This window comes from Phyllostomus hastatus, unplaced genomic scaffold (genome assembly GCF_019186645.2).
Source record: "Phyllostomus hastatus isolate PE091 unplaced genomic scaffold, TTU_PhHast_1.1 phas_scaffold_129, whole genome shotgun sequence".
NCBI classification, from domain to species: Eukaryota; Metazoa; Chordata; class Mammalia; order Chiroptera; family Phyllostomidae; genus Phyllostomus; species Phyllostomus hastatus.
The window spans coordinates 2,899,974-2,914,241 of record NW_025334009.1 but is presented as its reverse complement, the minus strand read 5'-3'; the positions used below and the strand labels follow the sequence as shown (position 1 = coordinate 2,914,241).

Below are 14,268 nucleotides of genomic sequence, written 5' to 3'. Positions count from 1 at the left end.
AGCGCGTCACGTAGCAGCCGAGACGGTCACACCTCAGAGTCACTCTGACCTGGTCCCTCCAGCTGCCGGCCAAGTTTTCCTCCCCATGTGGCGGGGACAGAGGCAGCCCATCATTGCTATGACGCTTTAATCAGATACGTAGTGACCTGTCCCTCAGGCCAATGGAATATCATCTCTCAGCCAGGGGCCGGTCCCACAAAGGGTCAGCACCCTACCGAGGGGCCCTGCTGAGGTGCTGTCTGCTCCTGAGTTGCAGAAGTGACCCACGCACCCCCCCACCTCCCCAGGCAGGTCCAGGGTTTTCTGGAGTTGCTGGGAGTCTGTTCTCTGAGCCCCGAGGCCAAGTCCTGTTCCCACCATTTAATCTCAACCGCTTCTCACCTCGGGCAGCTGATCGCTTGTGTCTGCTCAGCTGTGAGACTGAGGGGAGTGGCCTCCATCCCTTGACCCCCCTCCCCCGGAAACGCACCCACCTAACAGGGGCACCCTCCTGCCTGCACCCCCCGCGCACACGGCTCCCTTTCTCTCCCTCACGTTTTCTGCTCCTGTTACCCAAGACTCCGCGGCCTCTGAGACGCCCCCTTCCCGGGAAAACAGAGAAAACACCGCGCCCTCCTCATGCAGTTCCGCGAAGCGCTTTCCCACCTTAGCCCCGCCCCCGCCGCTCAGGTAGGGCCCACCCTGGAGCTCCGCGATTGGCCAAGGGAAGGCCCCCCCAAACCGGGCTCCTGCCTCGTTTATCTCAGAGCCTGGCAGACAAGCCGTGTTTGGCCCAGCACAAAACAGTGTGTTTGATTTTATTTTCTTCCCGACATTTAAAAAAAAAAAAGGATGCAGTTCCCATAAAAAACCCTGGTTTCAGGCTTCTATCAAAAAAAAAGAAAAAGGGAAGATTCGACAAGGGGTCCCTCGGCCCCAGGCAGCAGCAACAAGGTGGGTGGCGCAGGGCTGTCCCCTAGAGGGTGGCATGGCCGTGCCCCCCCAGCACCCACCGGGCTCTGGCGGGCCTGGGTGACTCATCTGGGCTCTGGATGCTTCGGAGCCTGTAATCCCTTCTCCGGCAGGGCTTTGACGTCAGACTCCTTTCTTCCCTCCTGCCAGGGGAAGGGCCGGGCCCAGAGACGCGTTTTCCTCCGCTGATGTAAATTCCACGGCCGCCCGAAGGGGCAGCAGAAGCAGTCACAGGCGCTGGGGCGGTTTCAAGTATTTTCCACCCCGATGCAAAAACGTTACGCGGCAGATTTAGAGTCCTCCCCCCTCCCCAAGCCGCGGCTTTTTTTTTCTCTCTCTCCCCCCTGACAAGTAAAAGTCCCATGATTTAATGGTCTACTCTGTGCTTTGGGATTTGAGGAGGATGGCAGCTGATTCCAGAGTGGGAGCCAAAGACGCATAATTCTCATCGCGCACACAGCTTTCAGCAGGGCCGCCCCTAGCGGGCCCAATTCGGCCGCGCCGTAGGTTACTGTTTGGAACTCCGCGCAGCCTCTCCGAGGCAGCCGGCTCCACTTCCTCCCGCTCTTCCGACCTCTCCCAGCTGGCCAGCTAGCTGGCCCTCGGTTTCTCCCAGGGGCTTTAGCCCCGCCCGCACAGAGAGCAGCCGGTCCTCACTGTGCAAACTTCCTCTCTGAGCGCTGACACCGACAGCCATGGGGCTTGTTCTCACCGGAGGGGTCTCCGCCTGGAAGCACTGAGCAAACCCCCAGGGGAGCAGCGGTTCCCAAAGTGTGGCCCCGGGGGTGCAGCCGCACCTGGGAAAATCTGTGACATGCAGATCCTCAGCCCCACCGCCAGAATCCCAGTCTGCGTTTCAGCAAGATCCTCTGTTGATGGACAGAGCGATCAAACTCGTCCATTTCTTTCAGGAAAAGGGCCGTGGGGTAAAACAGAGAGCGATGGGACAGCGAGGAGGACGGGACTGCGCTTTCCACAGAGCCCTGCCGTCCAGGGCTTGGTGTCAGGGCCATGTCTGTCCCTATGGGCCGTTGGGGGCCCTAAGGAGCTTGCTTCTGTGGGTTACCTCTGTCCACATTCCCCATGCAATACATTTTAGAACGACTGTGAATTCACTTTGGGATCGTGAACGAGGCACACGAGCACCCATGTGACGGAGGGGGGGCACCACTGCCAGCCCCTGCGAAGGCCCGCGGGACCCCAGGACGGCGGACTCTCCTTCCCACCGGCTCCTGGGTCCCGTGGGCGGCGGCACCTCGCTCACGGGGTCTTTGGAAAACCCCACTGCGCAAAAGGGAAACCGCCAAAAAAAAAAAAGGCCAGGGTCCTCTCAGCATCGTTGTGACCATGGTTTTGACGTGGCGTCCCCCTAGCAGCGTCAGGGTCCTGACCACAGTGAGAACGGGGTCACGGGGTGAAAGGAGTGGCTGGCTGTCACCAGCGTGGCGGTCGCGCGCCTTGCGTTCTCGGCCCCGGGGCAGCTGTGGGGTGGGACAGGCCCGCTCCCCTCTGTGGGCCAGTTGCGTGGTCTGAGTTATGAGGCCGGCGACCCCTACTTTTCCAGCCGCACCCCACTGTCCCATCCCGCCGCCCCCCCATGCCAGGGGACTTCAGAGCAACTCTGTCGCCGCCCAGCAGAGGGCGCCGGAGACCAGCCCTGGCTGGCCGGCTGCCACCCGAGCCCTTCGCGTTGCCCCACCCAGACGCGCGGTTCCCTCGTGATCCCGGTGCGCGCCCGGGAGCCAGCCGGCACCAGGAACCCCGTGGCCACCGGTGCGGCAGGGAGCCCAACGGCCGGCCACGTGGGCCCCGACGTGGTCAGGCTGCCCTGCCCCGACCCTCCTCCCGGGCAGCCTTGGGCAGCAGCAGAGGGAGATGGCTCGGCAGCCGCACGTGTTTCCCTGCGGGGCCTCTCGGGGAGGACGCGCCCCGGCGCTGCTCACCCGCCGGAGGGCGCCCGCGGCGCGACGTCACCGCCTTCCCAGAAGAATCCCCCCCGCGGGCCGCGCGGGGGCGGGGGCTTTTGGTGACACCTCTGTAGGCACGGAGGCGGCGGCCTCCTGGCAGCCTGTGGGGCCGCCAGCCTGCCCGCCCCCAGACGTGACCGGAGCTCCGCCGGCTCCCCGCGGGGCCTCCACCGGGGGGCGCCTGCCGGGCCACCTGCCTGGCGGAACAGCTCTGCAGGGGCTCAGCGCTCCTGGCCCTGAGAAGGACTGATGCGCAAAGACCGCACGTGCGCGGGCTGGGCTGACTCCTGAGTCCTCTACGGTTTTCCCCTACTCTTTCTCGGAGCAGTTTCTTAGTCTTCTCTTCCCAGGGCGCGCGGGCCTCGCCCACTTTCAGTGCCGGTGTTTGCGTAAGTGGCTCGGGCAAGCTTCCACGGAGCGCGGGGAATGTGCCAGATGCAGGCAGAGGGGCTGGCGGGACTCGTCCAGCCTGCGGGTGCCGGACACTCATCGGCCCGGCGGCCCGTGTAACCTTCGCTGGAAGCTTGGGAGGCAGGTCACATCCTGTTTGTCAGAGCAGGGACCTCAGAATAGCCGGCGAGCGTGAAGTGGGCGAGGAAGCCAGCTCAGACAGGGGCCCCCACACCGGCGTCCTGCAGCAGCACACGCCCGTGTCTGCGCCGAGACCAGGCGTGCACCCTGGGGTGACCCGTCACTGATGGAGACGCTCAGGGCCCAAGCCGCCCTGACGAAGGAGGCAGGAGTACACAGCCGTGCAAGTGCCGCCGGTGTTGACTGAGCGCCTGCCCCGTGCCCCGTGCTATGCCGGCCCCTCCGGGGTCATCACTGAACTTGACATTCGCAACAGCTCTATGAGGTCGAGTCTGTGACTCGGGTCCCACTTCGCCGATCAGGAAACTGAGGCAGTTGCCCGTGTCTCACAGCTCGTGGACAAACACCGCGTCACCAGCGGAAGCGTGTCCTGGGCGTCGAGGGCGCGCCCCGGGTGGCCCCGGGTGGTCCGGGGGCACCGCGCTTCCAGCAGGCAAACACTGCTCGTCCAGCCCACTCCCGTCCCAGATGGGCTGTGATTCGCACGCAGGCCAGGGTGGGGCTCCTTTGGTCTCCCCGGGGGACACAGTGGCTGAACAAACTGTGAAAACGAGGCGAGGACGTTTTTTACAGGACGTTCTAGAGTTAGAAAGCACCGCCCTCCCCAGGGCCTCCCCTCATCTTCACGGCGCTGTTGGGACGCCGTCCGGACGGATGAGCCCAGCCTGTGCGCTCCAGGAAGCTTTGCAGGGGAGACTTGGTCACCATGGAATGAAACAAATGGCCTTGAAGGACCCAGGAATCCACCACCCGCCCTAACCCACAGTGGTAATAAGCCAAATGTCCATCCTCGGATGAACAGATAAATAAAATATGGCACATTTACACAATAGAATATTAGTCAGCCTTAAAAAGGAATGGAATTCTGATACGTGCTACAGTATGGATGAACCTGGAAGACACTGTTAAGTGAGAGAAGCCAGTCACAAAGGGACAAATTCTGTCTGATTCCACTCGTGTGCGGTCCCTAGGAGAGCCACGTTTTTCAAAGACAGAAAGTAGAACAGAAGTTCCCAGGGGTGGGGGGAAGACGGGAATGGGGAGTTAGTGTTTAATGGAGACAGAGTTTCTTTTTCTTTTCTTTTTTTAACTTTTTTTGTTTTTGTTTTTAAAGATTTTATTTGTTTCTTTTTAGACAGAGAGGAAGGGAGAAAGAGGGAGAGAGACCTCAATGTGTGATTGCCTCTCGCACGCCCCCTACTGGGGACCTGGCCCACGACCCAGGCATGTGCCCTGACTGGGAATCGAACAGGCAACCCTTTGGTTCGCAGGCTGGTGCTCAGTCCACTGAGCCACACGAGCCAGGGCAGACAGAATCTCTGTTTGGGACAGTGAACAAGTTCTGGAGATGGACGGTGGGGATGGTTGCCTGTATCCGATGCCACTGAACTGTACACTTAATGATGGTTAAAATGACACATTTAATTTTTGGGGTATATTTTATCACATTTAAAAAATAATAAAGAGGACACTGCTTTAGCTCCCTCCCTCCTTACTCAGCTTTTGCTGCCGGAGGGGCACTCTCACAGGCCCCTTATGAGAGCGGGAGTCGCTCCAACACAGGGCCCATTTCTTCGCTTTGCAGGGGTTGCTGCGTCTCCTTGAAAGGAAGACGACGTCACGCCTTTAAAAATAGCTCGCAATCTTGTTTTCGCCGCATGCCGGAGCCTGGTATTCCCCTCAGGTATTCCAAATGAGAAAGATCAGCCGGGCGGGGGGAGGAGAGGGGGTGAGTCACTGGGTGCCAGGTGAGGTCATCGCGGGGTGACCGGCTGCAGGCTGCGCAGAGGGAGCGCCCCACCCCGCCCCCCACCCCCCCAGCTCCCATCTTCTGCCCCTCGGGTCGGGGCAGCCGGGTCACCGGTCAGCGAGGCCCAAAGTCTAGCTGCTCTGGTGCGATGTTCACCGGGAGGCATCCCTCTGCATGACCCGGTGGGTGACTCGACACCCCAACACCGGGGCTCGAGGAGCCTCGGTCCCCAAAGCCGCTGTGAGGCTGAGACTGGGGACTGCCTGCCAGGCCGCGGCGGAGGCGCCGGAGAAGGAAGACAGATCAGCCCTGGGAAGGGCGAACGAAGGGAGAGCTTTTTTTCCTGTGTGTTGGAATGCTAACTATCTCAGCAATGACAGACTGGATCCACTTATCTGGAGGATGGCGATTAAGACCACCTAAGAGAGCAGCACGGGCAAGGGACCGCAAATATTTGCTGAGTGATGCCTCGTCCGGAGGCCCTCCGCGGCCAGAGCCGTCCGTCCCCGACGCGGCACAGCCCCGGGCGGAGTCTCGCGTGGCTCTCCCCAGCGCGGGGCTGCACGCCCCTCCGCGGGACTGGCCGGCTGTTGCGTGTCAGGGCCGCTCGGGTGGCACAAAGCACCGTGACGTTGGTGCAGGTAACCAGGTCACTGAGGAGTGGCCGCGAGGAGGACTTCCTCCAACAGGCCTGCACACTCATTCAGCAACCGCGAGCCGAGGGACCACGCACGGAACACGAAAGGGAGCCTGAAAGAGAAAGTTCTTCACTTGTTTGTTTTGCCTTTTTCCTCTTCAGTCTCTCTGCACGGCTGAGTCAGTCTGATATGGTTTAAGGTACAGGAGCCTCGGTATCAGACAAGTCGGGCACTATTAGTCAGTCAGGCACTCTTGATTGCAAGCTGAATCTAAACCAGCTAGCGGGGAAAAACAATCCAGGGTCTGACTTCAGGCACGGCTGTATCTAGGTGCCCGCATGGTAGTGTTAGGGACCTGTTGTTCTATAGTCCTTAGCTCTGCCTCCGTAGGCCCACGAGGTGGCCAAGAATCTTGCCCGCAGCTCTAGGCTTACAGGCCAGCAGCCTAACTGCTTCCCTTGAAAGAAATCTTTTCCAACAACAAAAAAAGATCTCCCAGGCTGAGAAAGGAACAAACGCTGTTTCCAGACTGAAAGGGCACGGTGGCTGGGCAGGCGAAAACAAGAGGTGTCCGCTCCCGGAGCAGAAAGGCAGCCCGCGGGAGAGAGGGTTTCCAGCCCGGGAGCCGCCAGCGCGGCCGGCCAGTGAGTCAGCCCGGCCGGGGGAAGGAAGTGTGTATCCCCGGCCTCAGCCCCCCGGGGCTGGAGCTCGGGCTGCTCTCGAGCCGTGTGGCCTCCCGCAGCTCCCTCTGGAGGAGCTGTGCCGGGGACGCCGTGTTCCAAATGGGAGGCCTGCGCGGGGTCCTAGGGGCGTTGTATCTCGCTTACTCGCTGGTGTTTAATCTGCCGGTTGCCCGCGGCAGAGGTGAGGCAGCTGAGGGCGGGAGGGATTGAGCGGCCTGCTCCATCCAGGTCACTAAGCTAGGGAGCGGGCACCGCAGCCCAGGGTCCCGCCACCCCCCTCGGCTTTATTCGCCCACCTAAATGGGACTGTCTCCCCAAGAGGACCCCACAGCATGAGCCCCAGTGCAGGGCTCTGGCTGGGCCTGGGGAGCAGGGGACTCCCTTCAGCCCTCCTCTCCCTTCCAGGCCCGTCCATGGCCCATCGCTGCTTGCAAGGGGCACTGTGGGTTTCATCTGGGTCCCCCTGTGCCTGGCGGCACCCTCCTCCCACACAGCTTTGCCTGAGCCTCCCCTGACCTCTCTGTCACCCCTCCCGCTGCCTGGGGAGCTGGCCCGGCGGCTGGCTGGTGAGAGGGAAAGGAAGTACGGCCAGGTGAGGACTGCCGGGGGCCTGAGATAAGCACCCTCAGTTGGGACGTGTCGTGACCAGCAACACGCTGACGGCAGCTGGGAGGGCTGGGCCTTCCCCGGATCTGGGGCCAGGGCCAGGGCCCGGGCGTGGGCGGGGCCGGCCCTGGGTAGATGCAGGGTGAGCCTTGGAAGGTGGCCTTCCTGAGGAAGGACAGGTGGGGACAGAAGGGTGGGAGCTTGGAAAGGTTCCTGAATAACCATTTGATAATGTTCCGGCCTTGGGGACATTAGTCCACACGGGTGACAGAACTACCAGGGCTCTGCTAGCCCTGTGTGCACACACTTGCTCCCCCATGAAAGGTCCTGAGTGTGAGAGAGTGTGGAAGTGGTTGTGCACACACACCTACCCCGTTTGGAGTGGGGGCCTTGGCGGGCCCAAGCCGCTCAGGGGGGTCTGCCCGTCACCCCCCCACCCACGGGCCCTGCAGTCGGGTGGGGTCTCCCCTCTCCCGGCGCTGGCCCGGCAGCAGAATTACCCCTGCACAACCCGGGGGTGGGGGCGGCTCTGTGATTCCGGGGAGCCTGGACAGAGAGAAAGGCTCCCCGGGCAAGCTTGCACTTAAATTCCACACAACCCGGAGAAAAAGCCTGAATAATCCCAGTCTGGGGGGGGCAGGGAAGCGGAGACACAAGCTAACTAACAGAAAAGTGCGTTTCATTTTAACCAATTTCCGTTGCCCTGGAAATGCCTGCCACCTGGGCCCTGTGACGTCCTCCTCGCCCACGCTTTCTCAGATGAATGCCCGGGAAGCTGTTAAGTCGCAGACCGGAACCAGCAGGTCTGGGAGGGGCCGCGGCCGGAGTGGCTGACTGCTCCCCGGCGCTGGGCGGCTCCCGCCGGGACCGCACCGAAGAGCCCGGCTCTGGTTCCAGGCTGTTCCTGGGGAGCTGGGAGCGTGGTCAGCAGGCCGGCATTCCTGCTGGGACTCCGGGACGGTGCTGGGTCCGAGTGGAAAATGCACGCAGATTTGGAGGACCTGGAGGAATGAGATGACGTAAATCTCTCTCCAATACCCTTTTGTATTAGTTACACGTGGAAGTGAGAGTATTTTAGATACACGAGGTAAAATCAAATCTGCTCCAACATGGGCAGCCCTGGCGGGGTGGCTCGGTGGGTTAGAGCCTCAACCCGTTGCACCAGGGCTGGTCTCTCTCTCTCCCCCCACTCTCTAAAACCATCAAATGAAATGAAAGAAAAGGCACTACATACTGTTCTTAAAAAATCATAACAGTTATTTCACCCGCACATTTTTACTTTTTCATCTGAGAGCTAGAAAATCACACCGTGCCTGCAGCCTGCCTCGTACGTGCATTGCGTAGCTCTCGGTAGAGCGGTGGGGCTCACCCGGTGGGGGGGGGGGGGTTCGTGTCGCCCCCCAGCAGATATTCGGCAACGTCTGGGGACATTCTGAGATGTCACAACAAAGGGGGTTTCTGCTGGCGTCTGATGGGTAGAGAGGCCAGAGGTGCTGCCCAGCCTCCTGCGACCCAGAGGCCAGCGCTCGCAAGTGAGGGTGGCTCAGCCCCAAATGTCTGTAGTGCCAGGCCTGCAGATGCTGGTCTAGGATCACCCTGGTGGCCTCCGAAATGATTTTACTACTCATCCGTGGTCTTTGTCCCCCTCCTAGAATCCAAGTCCCCTGAGATCAGGGGCGTCACCTGCCCGTGGCTCCCAGACACGGCATTTTGTCCTTCCTCGAGTGGGCCTAGCCGCGTGAGCCAACTGAGTGGTTTGGATTCATCCACGCAAATAAACGCAGGCCCGCCCGCCACGGGCGCAGAACAAGGCCGGGAGACCTCTCTGCCCAGAAAACCAGCTGCGACCAGCCCGGCCCTCAAGATCTCTGCTGGGTAGCTCCGTGGCTGGCTGCACAGGAATCGGCCACCCGCGCAGGCGGGGACCCAGGGAGCAGCGACATGAATTGTGAATTGCGTCTGCAGGGCCTGCCTGTCTCCGCCGCCAGCCCGCCCCGCCCTAGCAGGCCTCGCCAGCGGCTTTGGTCACCACCCGTGGTGGCTTCAGAGGGCTGGCTCCCGGGGGGCTGGCCCCGGAGGAAGCCCCGGCCCACGGTTTCCGAGCCAGAACCATCTCTCCGCCCGCTCCCTTCCTCGGGAGCTGCTGGTGGGTGGGGAGGGTGAGGCCGCAGGAGCGAGCTGGGTCCACCCAGGGTGTGCGAGGGAGAGGGATCGGGCAGATTAATGTCCCTTGTTCAGATAACTCTTTAATCTTCCGTAGAAAGTCTCGAAAGCCACGGTGCTGGGCCCTCTCGCTTCCCACGGTCCCGCCCTGGGGTGGGGCTCGGTCCCTGCAGAAGGGAAAGCCTGGGGTAGGCCCCCCCGGAGCTGGGCCGCGTGACCTTGGGTGGGGGAGGGGGGCAGTGCTCTGGGCCTCAATTTCCTCTTCCGCGAGGTGCGGGGGAGGGGCGAGGATCCCCGAGCCTCTAGCCTGCGTTCCCTCGGGCGGGCGACGATAGCAGCCTGAGCTCCTGAGCGGGGCCTGGTTTCCCTCTCCCTGCCTCGGGACCTGCCACCCAGTGCCCGGCTCTGTGTCCTGAATGCTCCCCAAGCTTCAGCTGCCAGGCGCTGCCTTAGTTTTGCCGGCGCGTCTAGCTCTCGGAGGCTGTGAAGTCCCCGGATGCGCGGTGGGGCCCATCGCAGGTGCGGGCTGTGTGTCCTCGGACGGGTGACTCACCCTGTCTGGGCCCGAGTCTCCTAGAAAATGAGAACAGCCATGCCCCGTGACGTCCCTCCCGGGTGATCGTGCTGGTTCCGTGAGACGGTGCTTGTGCCCCACACCTGGGAGGCAGCGAGGGGAACAGCCCCTGCCACCACGATGACTATTTCTGGGACCTGTCCCCACTCATCTCTCAGGAATCAGCTCAGTTGTCAGCCTCTTCCAAGAAGCCTTCCCTGATTCCCACCTGCCGGCTGAGGTAGCCGCCCCCCCTCTGGGTTCTGACTCACCCTGCACTCACTGCTGCCACCACCCTTATCACAGGTGTGGTCACCGCCTGTTTACTCGTCTTGCTCCCGCAACAGACGGTCACTTCCCCTCGTCAGCAGGGTGGACACGGACCACCAGCCAGCCCAGACCACAGGCATGCTTCAGCGGGACCCCAGAGCAGTAGGGAGACGCTTTCAAAACGGGAGGCCCTGCTTTGGAAATAGAATGAATCACTGAAAAAGAATCAAATCTTGAGAAACCCTGAAAAACAAAAGTCCATTGAGACAATAGGATGACTTCACACAAAAGCGGGGATTTCCAGCTGTTCTTGGAAAATCAGAAGCTGCCACCGCAAGACGACGACGTGCCCACCTGCACTGCACCTGCAGGGGTGCCCCCCCCCCACCCCACGGCGGGCACGTGCTGTGCTGAGGCAGGCCCGGCCCGGCCCGGCGGCTCACGCCCTGTGCCCCGCCAGAGAGCTGACGTGCAAGTCTGCCATGAGTCTGCCGTCTAAACCGGGACACCCAGGCGGACGGCCCAGGGCGGCGGGAGCGTGCCGGGCCCTCACGGCAGGGCGGGGTCGCCGGCCCCTCCAGGGCCCACGTCCCGCCCTTCCTGCCACATGCGTGCTCCACACATGACAATATCCATCCTGGCGTGCTCTGAGCATGTGCTGGATGGGTTCACTCCCGCGGCCCTCCCAGGAACCTGGGAGGCAGGGACTGCTGTCTCTGTGTGCCGATGAGGAAACCGAGGCACAGCATCTTAGCGACCTGTCCCCGCCGCACAGCTGGGAGACGGGCGTGGGCCTGGACACCTGGGTGTTGGCGAAATCCAGAATCAACTTCGAGGCCCCGGCTGGCGTCCCTCAGTGGACTGAACTCGGGCTGAGAACCAAAGCGTCGCAGGTTCGGTTCCCAGCCAGGGCACGTGCCTGGGTTGCAGGCCACGGCCCCCAGCAACCGCACACTGATGTTTCTCTCTCTCTCTCTCTTTCTCCCCCCCTTCCCTCTCTAAAAATAAATAATAAATAAAATTAAATTAAAAGAAGAAAATTAATTAAAAAAACTGCTAGAGTCCATTGAAAACTGAAAGACTATTAAAAAAAAAAGAATTAACTTCGAGATCCTTCCCGGCTCTAAAAATTTCTGGTTCTTTCTGTTCCCCCCCCACCCCCATTATGTTCCCCTTTCTGTCCCCAGCCTGTGCCTCCTTGGGTCCCGTCCTCCCTGACTGTCAGACTGTCATCCATCCGTCCCGTCCTCCCTCTGTCATGCTCTTCCTTGTGTTCCTTCTTCCCTTCGTGTCCTCATTCCCACGCTGTGTCTGTCTGTCTGTCTGTCTGTCTCTCCCACCCATGGCCGCTTCCCGCACCCTCTCTGTCCATCTCCGCATTCATTCCTCCCGCCCCTGATTTTCCTCCCTCCCTCTCCTGCCGCCGTCTCTCTCCCCGCCTCGTCTCCGGCCTCCTTGCCAACTTCGACTAAGCAAACACCGCTGTGGCGGAGAGAGCGTCTTCAGCGCCTCGCCGTGGTCCGGGCTTGCAGAAACCCGACCGGCCGGGCGCTGCGCCTGCCCCGCACGTGGGTGAGCGTGTCCGCAGGCAATGCCCCGCTGCAGGCCAGCGCTCCTGCCCGCTCCCGGCCCTCCCTTCGCCGTAGGCCGACAGGTCAGCGGGACGGACAGGGTCCCTCTGTCCGGCGAGAGGAGGACAGCAGCGCCCTCCGCAGCGAGGCCGTCCCTCCAGCGCACGTGGCCGGCGGCAGTGCACAGAACCAGTGTGTTTTGCAGGGAGACGGTCGTCTGGGAAGATTATTCTGAAGCCAAGGAGAGAGGCAGCTGCTCTGAACGAGGGAACCAGGACAGACGTAGTGGGGTGCGGGGAGGTGGCTCTCCTCCCCCGCGGCCCCAGGAGGAGTGGTCCAGAGGGCGGGAGAGTGGGGGGGAAGGGGTGGCCGCTGCAAAGCCGGGCCGTGGCGTGAGCCCTCGGCAGCTGCAGGCTGAGGCAGCTGCCCGGTGGGCTGCTGGGGCGAAGGTGGCTCCTGAGCAAGGGGGAGGGCCAGACGGGAGGGAGAGACCACACAGAGGTGCGGCCCGGGAGCTCCCGGAGGTGAGCCCGCTCCACCCTCTTTTCACCTTGGTTTCCAGATGGGTGTTCCCTCGCCCGAGGGGAAGTGTTCAGACAAAGCTCTGTTGGTGGTGGGTGGTGAGTCAGGGCCCCACCCAGCCCACCCCACCAAACCCCGGCGGGGCGGGGGGGTGGGGGGGCTCTCCTCCCTCCCCTGGGGCATGGCGGCTGCCGGGTGATTTCTGAGAGTGGGGCAGTGGCGGCCTGCAGCTCACCCTGAATGGCCTGTGGCCACGGGGGTCCAGCTCCAGAGCCCAGTGGCTGGTCTGTCCTGGCAGATTAACGGTGCAAAGGAAACTGCCCTGTGGAGGGCGACGGGCCGGCTGGAGGGACCTGTCACCTGATCGTTTATTGCCCCCACCCCCACACTTGTAAGCCCTGAGAGGCGGGGAGCCCCCTGCGTACCCAGCCCTGGACATGGGGGCTGGTATACAGCAGGCGCTCAGCAATCGGAGGAGTGAACTAGCGCGCACTCAGCCCTCCGCTGCCCTTGACCTGCTGTGTGACCCTGCCCCCCGTCCCTGCGCCTCTCTCTCTGGGCAGTGCTCCCTCGACCGCACAAGGGGTAGCGGCAGCAAACGTACAGACTGGGCCCCCCCACCCCTCGGTGAGATGAGATTTCGGGGGTGTCCAGTCTGCAGCTGTCGCTCACATCGGGAGAGGATGGATGCAGGAGACCTGGCCCCATCTGGGAAGGCCGCGGTGGCGGCTGCTGGCTGTCCCAGGGGCGTCCCTCAGGGGTGACTGTCCAGGAAGTCGGGGTGGCCCGGTGGCAGGGCATCCCAGGTTCTTCCTGCCTCTCTACCTGTCGCCCCTGGGTGGGCGCGGGCAAGCACCCTGTCTCTCCAAGCCTGTCTGGCTACGCCAGGTTTCCGAGAGATCGAGCCCATGCCGACCCAGCCCACAGTAGGTGCTCAGGGGGTGTTTCGTGAGAGCCGTAGTCCCAGTTCCCTCCGCCCAGCGCTGTGGGGCAGACTCGCCTCTCCCCAGGGGGCAAAAGAGGAAACCAGAGCGGGCCAGGTGGGGAGGCGGGCCTGGGGGCAGGCCCAGAACCAGACACCTCGGCCCCGGCGCCCACCGCAGCTGCCAGAAATAAGGTGACGGCGTATCGCCACCCCGGGCCCCACCCCTCGCCGGCAGAAGTGAAACACAAACCCGGCAGTGTCAGAAAGAGGAGAAGGAACCAGCCGAGCCCAGGAGAGTCGAGTGGCCCCCGAATCCCGTCAAACAGACAGCCCAGGGCAAGGTCAAGTCCAGGGCGGCCAGAGGGTGGAGGGGGCGGGAGGATAGTGTGACAAGAGGGGCCCTGGCGGCGGAGGCGCAGGTCCCGAGAATGAGGAAGGAAGCCCTTTATCAGCGTTCCCCAGAACGGAGGGGGAAGTCGTTTGCTCGCGGCCAGATACCTCGTCTGTGACCTCGTCTCCGCGGACGGACGGATGGGGGTCCTCGCAGACCTGACTGTCGCGTCTCCGGGGAGGAGCCACGTGGGCCTGATTCTTGGAAGCCGCCCTCACCCCAGAGCACGCACCGGCAGCAGGGCGTCGGCCCTTGGCCCCGTGGGCCTTTACTCCCTCATTCCGGTTGGCGTTGCCCGCGCCCTCGGCCTGTCCATCTCACAGTGCATCTCACAGGGAGCCCGGCCTCTGGCCCCAGCCCAGCCCTTAGCTGGCTCCGGGGTCCTGGGGGGCGTCCCTGGCCGGCCTCAGTTTCCCCGTCTGTAAAGTGGAGGTGTCCAGGCCACGCCTTCTTTTCCCTCCAGAACCAAGGGTGTGGAATTCGAAGAAAAAAGCCGCCCCATCCATGCGCGTTAGCCCACGCACGACCCAGCCCTGAGGTCAGCCCCTGGAAGCGGCTTCAGAGGCCCCGGGATCTGAGACTCCAAACCCCCACAGGCAAGCAGAAGTGCTCCCTCCCACGCCGGCCGCCTCCCTTCCTGCGCGGCCTGTGCGTTCCGTGGGCGAAACAGCCGGGTTCTGCGCTCGG

General features: G+C 62.5%; 1 long non-coding RNA gene across 2 annotated transcripts; it reads right to left on the bottom strand.

Annotated features, from left to right (window-relative positions):
* Nucleotides 1–5,420: 5,420 nt before the first annotated feature.
* On the bottom strand, nt 5,421–13,911 carry LOC123830697. Of its 2 annotated transcripts, none has more exons than XR_006787803.1 (3): nt 13,689–13,911; nt 10,175–10,366; nt 5,421–8,187 (listed from the first exon to the last, which is right to left on the bottom strand). It is a non-coding gene; the product is annotated as an uncharacterized LOC123830697 (long non-coding RNA). The 2 variants fall into 2 exon arrangements; XR_006787804.1 differs by having other exon boundaries at nt 10,175–10,363.
* Between the last annotated feature and the right edge of the window lie 357 nt (nt 13,912–14,268).